Source organism: Ixodes scapularis, unplaced genomic scaffold, assembly GCF_016920785.2.
Source record: "Ixodes scapularis isolate PalLabHiFi unplaced genomic scaffold, ASM1692078v2 PGA_scaffold48__2_contigs__length_671460, whole genome shotgun sequence".
Taxonomy (NCBI): Eukaryota; Metazoa; Arthropoda; class Arachnida; order Ixodida; family Ixodidae; genus Ixodes; species Ixodes scapularis.
This window is the reverse complement of record NW_024609877.1, coordinates 284087-297463: the sequence shown is the minus strand read 5'-3', so window position 1 is coordinate 297463 and position 13377 is coordinate 284087. Positions and strand designations below refer to the sequence as shown.

The following is a 13377-nucleotide window of genomic DNA, read 5'->3' as shown; positions in this document are numbered from 1 at the left end:
AGGAAACCAAGAAACGCAGGACGTCAGCACAAAGCACGACCAATTGCTTTAATACTTCAAGGTATCCCATGTAATTACTCACATACAGGATAGCTACAAGTGCTAGCGCAAGTACTTGCGTATTCGGAAGTGTAGCGCGTTAGGAACAAGGAGGCACGCCATTTACTTTAGCGGTGCATTCCACCTCGTGAAACTTCAATGCAACTCCTTTCACGTCAAAAATTAAGCCAAAAATCTTTAAATTTTTAATGGCGGATGCTGATGTAGGCGACCGAGTTAAACGAGAGCTGTGCTTTCGATGCCACCTCCGGATAGGCGCTGCAAGCAGACAAAGGCACTCGGTCAAAAGCAGATGATGCCCTAGTACGCTTGCTGCGTCTATCGGGAGATGGCACCACAAGCACTACCCTATGTTCACTTGGTCATCTGCGTCGGTGCTTGTCATTTTTTCGCGGGAAGAGAGCCATGCCCTGAAATTTCCCAACGTGAAAGGCTCCACTGAAGTACACATTTCATGAAAGCTTGAGCTCATTACGTACAGGTGCCGATTTCCCGGCCAATTTAAGGGCAAGACCCTCAATTCATAACACCCCATATGGGTATGGTGCCTGGAACGCATCTCCGACTGGTGTTTACCGCGGCCAAAAAAGTGGTCCCTCGATTTACTCCTGATGACGTCATACAAGTGTCATGTCGCCGGTCACGATCCTGGCAGCGTCCTAACAGTTGTGGTATATATGGCAGACGCCTGTTCTGCTGCAGGTCGCTCTCCACTGTGACGGTCCACGGAAGCTACAACAGCTGGAAGTTGGGACACCTGGGACGCCGGGATGACAGCGACACTCGCGTTCGCTCATGCTGTTGGCCAGCATTTCTACGGCCAACCGGCAGGATTGAGGCAGGCTACAGCATGACACTCCGTCTTCTATAACATCATCTGTCGCCAATTGGGGACCACTTTTGATGTATGGGCGGGATAGGACCCTAAACACACCAGTCAAAGACGCGATCCAGGCACCACAATATGGGTATGTGCGCAGATCAATTGTTATACCTGTGCAGCTCTTATTTGGAATGTAGTACAGAACATTACATGGTACCCTGAATAACGAATGCTGAAATTCACACTTTGGAAAGCCTGTGCACATGCTTAGAGCATGGCATGCTTCCCTGATTGTGATTTGTTCAATTTAGAGATGCCTCTTTTATCTTCCATACCTCACAACAGTAACAAGAATGCTCAAATTTTCTAAAATCATTTCCTGGGTTGTATTTTGCAAGGTTATTTACAGACAAGTACACAGGCCATTTTAATATCCAAGGTGCCACAATTTAAATAGTTTCCCATGCAGCTTATTAACCTGCAACTATTTTGTGAAAAACATTCAATTACTGCAACTTAATCTTTTCTGACTACGGGAAAAGTAGCAATTTTCGAAGGATCCGTGCAAATGCTTTTGTTCTCCTCACTTATTTGCTTATGAAGCAATATGACACATCAAAATAAGATCAATTAGTTGTTCTTTCAAAAGAAACAGATGTTAATATAATGTGAAAAAAGATTTTAAAATTTTATTTCTTGACAATTCAGTGTACGTGCAGCAGGCGGATGAATGCCGAAACTACTTCCACAGCTACCGTAAAATACAGGGCAAGCGCCCACTCAAACTTTGGAGATAATCACAAAAAAATGGGGGATGGGCACTTTTCCAGTCATCAATTTAACATATAAATGTACTGTGCATATTTTCTCAGATCTTACAGATTTGGGAATGGACGCTTAATGTGGATTGGGCGGATGCGCAGTATTCTACGGTATGTCAAGTTAAACAAAAAATAAACAAAAAATTCAGAGAACATGCAAAATGTGCCCCACACCCCTGGCTATTACTTCCGAAAGTTAGTGTACTCCAACTGACGCTGTATATTTTTAGTTTGCCAGAGTGTTAGCCTCTGCAACACGTGTGCTTTTCAACGAAGGAATGCTTAGTATATTGTTGAAACGAAGATAGTACACCTCACATCCCTAGCAGAACACTTTCCTTGTCTTCTACCTTGGTTTTGTGTTAGCCTTGATTGCATTTCCTTCATATTTCACATTTTTTGTCTGCCTTTTTGGGAACATAAAATGTGCACGCCGGCTCGGGACAGCATTGGAAATTAGAGCGATGCTTACCAACATGCATCAGTTAAGTGACGCCTATAACATCATTTAAAGTGTCCCCAGAGCCTTTGAGGTCTAAAAAAAGATGCCACAATACAGCCGAATTATGTACATAATGGCACCTTTGTCACGAAGACTGATGCTAGCAGTCAGCCATGTTAGACAGGTGCAATCACCGTTCCAAGGACTATTTTTGACAGCTCACCAGCTAGTGATAATGCTCATACCTACGTTGAAACCGAAAATACAGTTCTCCAACTACCCCACCAGATTGTGGAACATAATTCTCTCCACTAAATTTTATTATTTGAGGGCTTGATTTAATTTCTTAGAAAAAAATCACTGGTGATCGATGGCCTATGGGTGCGGTCAGGAAAGACTTAATTACAGCATTCCAACCCAAGCTTACCCTTAGATGAATTGGATTGTACTGAACACTGCTGATATAGTCATGTCTCACTAACATGAACATTGTTAATACGGACATCCCCAACCAGGAGGATTTTTCAGTGGCCACCAGTCACTCAGAAGGCACAAGCCGCGCTCCATTTCAGCTGGAAGCTCCTTTATTCTTACCCTGCTATACAGAGAAATATTTCGGGGACAAACTGGGTAACTACAGGGTGAGGTCATAAGGACCAGCACCTTTGTAATGCCTCGCAAAATTCTAATTCTAAGCGGGGCACACGAACGTCGTTTTGCAAGAAGTTTCATGTCTAGCTTTTCTTGAAATGAACTCAGAGGTGGTGAACTATTAAAAATAAAGCAAAAACGGAGGCCATGCATTTCCTTTGTCCTAAACCAACCTGTTCGTCATCTGCTCACTGGTTTGCAAGCTCGCTTCCGGACGACTTGCTCAACGCAAAAACCCTGACGACAAGCAGGATAATTGTGATGAGTAATAATTTCAACAAAGTATATCAACGATGACCATCTGGCAGCAAGCTCACAAACCAGTGTCCAGACGACGAACGTCTGGTATGCAGGCAGAAACTGAAAAAAGGAGGAGACGAGAGCATGTGCGGACGTCGGAATGCTGAGCTCTGGTTGGAATGATAAGTGAGTAGACGCACAACTTTGTCTCCACTGCACTCGTCGAACGCGCAATAATCCGAAACACCGGCATCCGGCGTTTGGCTTTTGCATTTGAGCACATTTGACAAATGCAGTGGAGACAAAGGTAGCTAGCTTTACATTTCATCTAATCATTCCAACTAAAGTTCAGCGTTCCAGCGTCCCCGCACGCTCTCGTCTTCTCCTTTCCCTTAGCTTCCGCCCGCATAGGTCATAAAAAAATGCATGGCCACCATTTTTTCACTATTTTCAATATGGCACCACCTCCGAGTTGAGCTATAAAAAGAATAAACAAATCTTTTGTGCAAAACGTTTGCACGCCCACTTTCACGTATGCAGAATTAAGATTAGAATTTGGCAACATGTGCCAAATGAGCTGGTTCTTACAGTCTCACCATGTACATGCATTTTTGTCTCATTATTATGTATGTAACATTCCCTATTGTTCCACTCAGACTCATTAGTTACTTTAAAACATCTGTTTATCTTTCGCCCCTAGGCTCTCTCCGTCTTCTTCTGGCTCTCCGTTTTATCCTTGGTCTTAGTCGTTCTTAAGACTACTTCACTCTACTAGGCTTTAGACTCATCCATCTTTGGATGATATTGGAAGATGTTCCCAATTGACGCAGTTTCCATGATGTTTCCTGGGTCGATGTACCAGAGTTTTTAGGATACCTTGTTGCGTTGCAGATTTCATAACGCGGTATGGCCCATCGATACCCTTCTCTTTGTTGTGTGGCTGCCTTCTAACAAGAACAAAGTCATCAACCTTTAGGTTTGGGATGCTGGTGTTGTGGCACTTGTCGATAGAGCTTCGATGCCGTCCTTGGTCGGCTTCAGTTTTAAACCTTTCTTTAAGTTCTCTTCCAGTCCCAAAGCATGGTCGGCAGGAGACTTTCCAGTCGCTGCAAAGTCCGGGCTACAACCTAAGCCTGCTGTGAAGGATCTCCGGGTCGTGCAACCACTGTCTTTTCTTGTAAAGCGATAGCTTTATCGGCGACACTTTGCAGGGATTTTGTCCTTGTCCCTTGTCCTCGCAGTGCGTGCGGGGAGAATGAAAAAACCTTTCTCTCCCCTCTTGCCACGAGGAGAGGGAAATCGCAGAGTTGGGACTTCCCGTCCCCCCGGACCGAGGGCCGCACGCAGGGAGCAAAGAGGGCAGCCCTGGCGTTCTGCCAAGAATTGAGCAATGAAGAGAGATTCATTGTGTCGCCTGCTTGAAAGACTTGTTTTCAAATGTTACTCGCGTTATGCGAAATCTCACTTTGGCAGTATCCAGTTGCTATGTGTAATGTTGGTTGGTTTTAGAAACTTCAACCGTGCTTACCCACTAACTTTACAGATCACTGGTGGGAGGTGTCAGTGGCATCCACGATGCCAGCTGCGGTGGCTATGAGTACTAACCACATCGCACCTCCGTCCTCAGGTGCATGACGGCACCATCCCACCGTGATGCGCGACTGCGCTACAGCTATTGCTTTCTTTTCTTTGCACATTGTGGGTGAAAAATATTACTTTTCTCAAAATCTAGACGGACAACTTCGGATAGTCTCCGAGTATTCAGGCAGAGTCATCTCATCCATGGTTTGCTTAAACTTGACCTTTTGAATATGGGAGCGACGACATGACTTTACATACTCTTCAGTGTTATTCTTAACGTTCGGCCAAGAGAACCTTTTTGTCAGTTTTCTGTATATCCTTCAAAATCCGCCGTGACTACCAGATTCTGGGCCGTCATGGCAGAGCATCAGTATTTTGGAGACAAGAGTGCTGGCAACTCTGTACCTTCCATCTTTGAACGTTGGAGTTCCAGTTCCTTCCAAGGGTTTTGTTTGGTTTATGTCTTTGAATTGTCCACTGTTGGTGCAACTAACAGCGTAGATAAAACAGGATTAGTGTCGTGATGTAGGCGAGTTGGTTCATGGTAACGGAAATAAACAGCGCGCAAAAAATACACAAGGACGAAAGGAAGGTGCGAACGACACAAGCACTGAACTCACAACTAAACATTTATTGAAAAAACACCAACGAAGTACACCGCACTATCACTTCAGCACGTGTCAAGATAGGCAATTTCTTTTTTGTGAAAAAAAAAACGATGTTTGGCTGACGCATGCATCTTGCCCCTCTTTTGTTATTGCATACGCTTCCAATAATTCCCTGGTAGTTTTATCTGTGCCCCTCCCGATGATGGTGATGTTATTGAATTGGGGCTGGCATTTACAGGCAGCACAATGCAGAGGCAAGTGACCCCCAGCGGTCGACCGGAGTGTCCAGTCATGTTCACGTGCCCTGTCATTAATGCATCGGACAGTTTGGCCGATGTACACTCTTCCGCAGCTTAGTGGTATCTTGTAAACCACCCCCACCACACAATCAACATACTTGTTCCTGTGCCTTCCGGCACATTGGCTCCTGCCCCCAGCCTTATCTGCAATTCTAGGGCAGAGTTGCGCCAACTTTCGAGGCACCGAAAAAACAACAGGGACGTCAAACCGCCCAGCTACCTTTTTCAAATTGTGCGAGAGTTTGTGCATGTAAGGGAGTACCTGGGGTCTGGTTGTGGGTCTCTCTTTTTTCTGACTTGACCCTCCCTTAATCTTTTTCAGCAACGTCTGCGCCACTGCCAGAATAACTGACGCTGGGAAGCCGGCATCTGTCAGCCGCTGTACCTGCATCTTAAAACTTTCTGACATTGAATGGTAGCAGGACTTTTCCAAGGCGGTCTGGAGGCAAGAGGACGCAATGCTCCTTATTGCTACGTCTCTTCAGATTCAAGATATTGTTACGTCTCTTCAGATTCAGAAGACGAGGAAACGAATCTTGCATCGAAGAGCGAGAGCAATGCAACTGAGTTATTGAATTTGAGCTCAGACAACTCCGATTTCGAGGAGGACATGGTGTTGGCGTGTCGGCATGGAGTAGAATCAATGTACAAAATCCCCCGCCAGCCCCTCCACGTTTTGCATTCACTTTCATGCAATGTGATGTGAACTGTCTGCAGTACTGCTACACCCGGCCTGAACGTTTATGTGCAAGGTGATGTGAACTGTCTGGGGTAATGCAGTGAAGCGAAACTTAAGTCCCTTTTTCTTTTGCAGTGTTTTCAAAGATTTCTCATATAATAAATATTTTGGCATTTGTTTTCGGCCTTTGTAAAAAAAATTAGATATTTTCAAATAGATTTTTTTTTAATTTTTTGCGGTAGGCAAAGGGTTAAACAGTCTGGTTGAGACATGCGTGTCAGAAAATAAATTTTATTTTTTTATAGCAATATTGACGGCGAGAGATTTATTTGAAATTCTGAGCACAAAGTCCATGACGTCACAAAATGACCATTCGCGAATGACCTTCTCGTTGGGGTCGAAAAAGTGAATGACCATTCCGTGACATCATGGACTTTGCACACAGAATTTCAAATAGATCTCTCGCCACCAATATTGCTCTAAAAACTTTTTTTATTTTGCGTAAAATTTATTTTTTGACACGCGTGTCCCAATCAGATTGTTTAAAAAAAAAACATTTCTTTCTTTTCAGGGACCCTTTAAGTAGGCTCCGGGTCAGTGAGGTACCTCAAAGTCAAACTACTGGAGCTTGTTGATCCACCTTACTATTCGTCCTCTAGCTGAGTCATGCTGAGCAGGTGTGTAAGAACTTGATTTGTTAAGAACTTAAATCTTGTTCCCTCCAATGTATGACCAGAAGTACCAAACTACTTTTCAGCACTGCCAGCGCCTCTTTTTCGGTGGTGGTGCAGTCTATTTGCGACTTTGAAAGGGTGCAGCTGTAGTAGCCTACAACCGGCGTTTGGAAATGACCTTGCTGTGTGATGTCACACTGGTATAGTATAGCTCTTCCTCCGTAATGAGGAGCTTTATGTCTCGTGAATTGTCCACTGTTAGTGTAACAAACAGCCTAGATAAGGCATATCCGTCCGTCATGCGAAGAGGTAGAGAGCGAAGAGGTCAGCCCTGCAGTCATTCAGCGTATTGCTCCTTACAGCATATTGCTCCTTACACACCAGCTCAGCATGGCTCAGCCTAGAGGACGAATAGCACGGTGGATGAATGAGCTTCAGTAGTTTGACCCTGAGGTATCTCATCAACCCAGAGCCTACTTAACAGATGCGGATGCCTTATCTAGGCTGCTAGTTGCACAAACAGTGGACAATATACAAGACATAAACCAAACGAAACTCTTGGAAGGAACCGAAACTCTAACATTTGAAGATGGAATGTACCAAGTTGCCAGCACTCTTGTCCTTAAAATACTGATGCTGTAGCATGACAGTCGGTGCTGAGCCCGAATGAAAGTTTGAAGTCAGGTAAACAGAGAACCAGGTCAGAAGATATGACCTGGACTAAGCTACGGTATGCCGACTCGCACTTGTCAGTCCACTCAAACTTGACATCCTACTAGATCAACCTGGTTAGGCATTTCATTTTCAGGTCATAGTTTTTGAATGAAGGCATTAAAATGTCCAGCAAGCCTAAAGAAGACTCAGAGAATGCACATTGCATAGTGTGACCAATTGTGATGCTCTGGCACCTTGCTCTCAAAATCTCACTCTTTTTGAAGTTAAGTATAAGCTTGACTGAATGCTGCCAAAACCTTTGACAGCTGTTCAAGGTGCTCATTCTTGAACTTAGAATAAATTATGACATTGTCAATGTACAGATGGAAGAAGTTTCCAATGTATAGGTTTGGAACTTTGTTCATAATTTTTTTAAACTACTCGGGTGAATGTTTTCAACCGAGCGGCAGGCGATTGTACTCGCACAGCACGAAAGGCGTCATGAAGGCCACGTATAACTTCGTATCTTCAATGAATGGAACTTGCCAGAAGCCTTTACAGAGGTCGATTTGTGAAAATACCTGGCACCCTCCCATTTCATCAATGATGCTGTCAATCCGAGGCATTGGGAAAGGAATCAGGTCTGTCAGTTGGCTGAGGGCGCAACAGTCTGTGCACAGCCTAAACGACCAGTCTTCTTTGGGTGTGATGTTCACTTGTGGGGAAAAGGTGAAACAGAAGAATGAATGATGTCCGCATCAAACAACTTTTGCAGTTCCTGCCTTAGCTACAATATTTCTTCTCATGTTTCTTATGAACAACAGTTTTGTCTAGGGATGCCGCAAACTTTTTTCAAACCGAAGTTTCGATGATCAAATCAAGCGGTTCGAAAGATATTGAATTTTCGAATTTTCTATATTGTAAACTTCGACGGAAGTTGAATTTTCGAACTTGTAAGCTAAGAAGTTCAACGCTTTTCAAACCGTCAAACTTATTATGCTAAAAAATTTGATCCTTTCCGAACTTTCGAACTTATCACGCTGCAAAATTTGATGCTTGTTGAACTTCCAAACTTGACTGACCAAAAAATTTGATGATTTTCGAACTTTCGAAGTTCTTGCACTAAAAAGTTCTAAGCTTTTCGAACTTTTGATTTTTCCTATGCTAAGGAATTCAATAATTTTCAAACTTATTTATCAAGAGAATTCGAAAAGTTTCGAAATTTCGAATCCTGAAAAGTCAGCAGTTCGACGTTCGTCTAACTTCGAAAAACCGGCGGACGGTTTTATTTGAATTCAAGTAGTGAGGTACATTCGTAATTTTTTTTTCTCAAGCCTTTACATACGGTGCTGTGTTCTTTACGAAAGTCAATGCCGTTTATTTGAATGTTCTCGCATGCTTAGTTTTAAAGAAATAAATTCCCAGAGGGGCGAGGAAGGACGACGGGCTTTTGACGCTTATTGTTTGTGCCAGATTTGAAGCGCGATGTAGCCGAAGCTGTTTATGGTAGAGAATGTTAAACTTTTTAAGAATGATCTATGTATAGCCTAGATAATTGTCGTCTTAAGATGTGATTATTGTTTTTCAAGGTGAATTTCGAAGAAATGTCCAAACATGTATCTACATGCCATTATGCCCTAAACTTGGTATTTATTTTCGTCTAAGTTGTTTGAGGTATCACATTTAAATGAACACCACAGACAGTAGATATCCTTGCCATCTGCAGAATACAAAATGATGTATTTATTGTTTTTTCACGTTAAGGAATAAATTAACTCATGGGAGAAGATTTCTAATATTGTTCAAGTTCAGCATATCATTAAAAAGAGCCTTTTGTTTTTTTTCGCTTCACGTTCCTGGGACGTGTTTCTTTTAGCCTGTACACATTTTGGTAGGAGAAACTTGTTTCGAAGTTCTGAACCTCTGAATATGCAAGAATACAACACTTCCGGCGAATTCTTGAAAGTTTTTTTTTTCTCCAGCTTTTTATCCCCGCATTTATTAATATGTTTTTTTTTTTTTTTTTTTTTATCATTGGCACAGTTGTTTAGGTTGTAAAGACATAGCTTTGAACTTTCGAACCACTAAGCATGTGGCGCGTAGTGCCTTCTGACAACGAGTTTCTAACAATGACCATCTATGCGATCTTTTATGCAGTAAAGAGCGACAATAGCTATACATATGCATAAATAATTTCAGGTTAAAATAACCTTGATCACGCCCTCTTTCCCCGTATTGTTTTCTTTAACAGTCCGAAATGTCTGGAAGGGGGGAAGGGGGAAGGGGGAAGTGGGGCTGCAGCCTCCCTCCCCTCTTCCCCCCAAGTAAAAAAAATATTCTAAATATTCAAACCCGAAATTTTAGAAACCGTGAAAGCTTGGAACTTTTCGAATTCGAAACTCCACTGTGATCGAAAGTTGTGAATTTTTTAAATTCGAACCTCGGTCGGTACGAAAATATCGAAATTTTTCGATATCGAACCTCAGTTCCCTTCGCAAATATCGAAACCTTTCGAAATTGAACCTAGGGTGGTTCGCGACATCCCTAGTTTTGTCGCTGATTAGAAACGGTACCTGTAATTCAGTGCTGGCTGGAGGATAGGTGGTGACGCATGACAGTTCCGGGTACTACTGGTTAATCTCTTCTTTAGTTGTAATTAACAGGTTTAGTTTCTGTACTTGAGGTTCTGGGCCAGGGGATATACTCTTATAAAGTTGTCCATCAACCAACACCTCGTAATTCCAGTAGGTATTGATCCTCAGCTGCCTCATATCAGGTTTTGACAACTGGAGGTCATATTCAATTCCTTCCATAAGCAATGCATCAGTTTAAGCATGTTGCTCTTGGAACATAAGTACAACATTAATCCAGTGGTGATCAAGCTTTTGTTCTTTGTCCTAACCTTGCACGCAGACAGTCTGTCCGCTGTAAACACTGTAAAGGTCTGCCTTGGTTTTGTTGATGCAAAAAGTCATGCTCCACAGTCCACCAGTGCCTGCCTTTTCCCTTTTCAAAGTAATTTTGATCTGTAGTAAAAAAGAAACTAAATAGATGGTCTCCATGGTTGTCCTCGGGTGGGACTCCTCACCCTTATTTATTCACTTTTCCCTTCTTCTTCCTTCATACAACTGTCACTTTCCATAGGGCAGTCCCTTGTTGCAACCAAGTTTCATCGCTGCTGCGGATTGTACGCTCTTACAGGCGAGTTTTGAGATGTCGGGCTATTCAGAAGTTGACTTTGTGCCCTACTCCCATTGTTTGGAAGCTAATTTCTGTCACTCACCGGGTTGGTGATGTCATGAAGACACTGGAGTAGAGCTTCAACCGACTTCAGTGACCTTATTTGAACTTGTTTTTGCATTTCTTGTGGAAGCTCATATGGGATTAGGGCAATTGTTGCAGGTCATGGAAGCCCTGGTGCTGCAAGGCGAAGCAGCCTTTGTTTCTCACAGAAGTGCTCCAGTGGAGAGCCTGTTCGATACTTGAAGAAAACCACACGGTATCACGTCTCTGTGGTACTTTCCAGGAAGCTGGTTAAAAAACTGTTCTTCACTCCAACTTGCCTCCGGGTGGTCCTTCAGATGCAGGTCATACCACATTTTGGAAATCCTACTCAGGTAGAGAAGCAGGTTTTTGATCCACTTACTTCAGTGACACAGAAATTCTTTTCAGCTGCATTTTCAAAGAAATCAATCCAGTCCTCTGGACTTAAAGAATGGTCATCAAATATGTCTGGCTTGATGATTCCAGAACATGGTTTTTGTGGGGTGTTCAGTGCAGAGACAACTGCTCCCATCAACTTGGTTTGCTGCGCCATTTGTTGTTGCTGCAACTGTAATGATTGCATCATGAGTGTGACGGTCAACAATGATGTGTCTGGGTTCTCTTGTTGACGACAGCTGTGTTTGAATACTAACTCCTCAAATGCCAAAAGTTGAAGATTCACCTTGGCCAATTCCTTTGTTGATGAGTTCCTGGGGTGAGAGCTCTGCTTTTTGAAGCACCATCTCAGCGTGCTCAGGCGAGCTGACCTTCCTGGGAAGATGTCGCTCATCTTCATCTTGTCGGTTACTGGAGAAGACTACTTTGATAGCTGTCGCCCTTTCCACAAAGAACCTTACACGTCTTCCTATCTAGTCGATCCTGTTGGATATGCCAATTCGTAACATTCCCTATTACTCCACTCAGGCTCACTAGTTACTCCAGAACAGTGGTTCTCAGCCGTAGATATTTCGAAGACTTCTTCTGGGTCAGCACAAGTGAGGGAGCACCTAAATACAAAACGTGGAACTAAAATAATCATCACATACAAAAATATAAGTGCATGCATCCTTAAAAGTTAAATTGTCAAAGTCAATATTATCAATACAAAGGCTATTTAGCAAGTGTGGGAGTGTGGAATTTAACATTTGATGGCCATAATTTGTTTGCTGTGTGGCCGTCCTCCATTTCTCTGTGTTACGGGTAAGGTATGGTAAGGAAATTTCCCTGAACAAAGGAATTCTATTTAGAAAATCCAAGCCCCCTATTTTTTCGCTTTTATAACAAGTACAAAGTCTCTACTCATTTAATTTGTAATATTAATTATCTTACAGCTCTTAAATAAATATTGGCAGAATGGCAGTCATATGGCACACTGCATATTCCTCTCAATGTTTCTTTTTGCAGCAAACACAGCTTTCCAATATTAGTCGTCGTTGATGTGCCCCAAACCAGATGATAATACGTTTAGCCGACACGGTGGGGGAAGGGGCCGGACAGCAAGTCAATAACGCATCATGCATGCATGGCCAGAGCATTAGAGAAGGCAACAAGTGCGTGCCGAGAGTGTAAAAGGTATGTTCTGCCGTTCTAATCCTGTCAGTCAATGTAATGTGACATTCATTAGGGCAAAGATATGTGCAAGCCAGTCATGAATCTGCATGGTTTAGTCACAGCCAAGTGATTGCAAAGGAAAACAAAAGAAAGCACAAAGAGTCTTTCGGTTCTGTCAGATCCCAAGAACACAAGAACTGGGCTGGCCTTCAACATTGGTCTCCTCCATTTCCTAAATATAAATATGTGCCCTAAAACATCTAAATTAAAAAAGTAATTAATAATTTCTGTTAATTAGTCATTTTTACTTGCATTCTCTCTTGAACATATTGTGCGCCCGGCCATATAATTCACTTGCACAGGTCGCATTTGCGTAGCTTTCATGGCTTTTTTTTTTAGAAAAATCTGTACTCTATAAAAAAGACACCCTGCGTATCTTTTTGCAGGTAGCCGATTCGATGCCCGAAGATGTCCAGTGTTGCCCACGAAACCCTATACATACTGTACGCTTTCCAGTTTCTGCATGTACAAGGGTCGTTCAAGGTTGACTGAGTCCTTTGTTGGCAAGAAATTTCTGAACAAGTACAGCACTATGAAACTTGCAGAGGATGCTAGCGTATTTCTCCTTAAATATCTCTCACCCAGAATGACGTATCTGATGCATGCGCAGCAGTTTAAGCTGTGATGGCGGGCGGTGAACAATATGTCCGCAGCTGCGGAGCAGCAGTGCGTAACCATATTTCTGGTGAAGGAGAAAGTGAACTTTCTCTAGCAGAAAAAACAAAACAGAGGACGAAACGAGCACGAAGAATGTGCCCATCTGTGTCTCGTCCACTTACTGTTTTATTCTTTCTGCAAGAGAAATATGCTTATACTAACATGCTCATTACAAACATTAAAAGTAAAACCAGCTGAAAATTTGAGAAGATTGCAAGGACAGAATGGGGCCCAAACAATGCCTTGAACAAGAGTGCACGAATGGTGTCAACGGTTTGGTGAAGGAAGACAGCTGGTGACAAATGCACCGCAT

General features: G+C 42.9%; 1 protein-coding gene across 5 annotated transcripts in view; it reads right to left on the bottom strand.

Moving 5' to 3' along the window:
* LOC8041250 (ecdysone-induced protein 74EF) overlaps positions 1 to 13377 on the bottom strand; it is a 354809-nt gene that overhangs the window by 330146 nt on the left and 11286 nt on the right. The gene's annotated exons all lie outside the window — the stretch shown is intronic.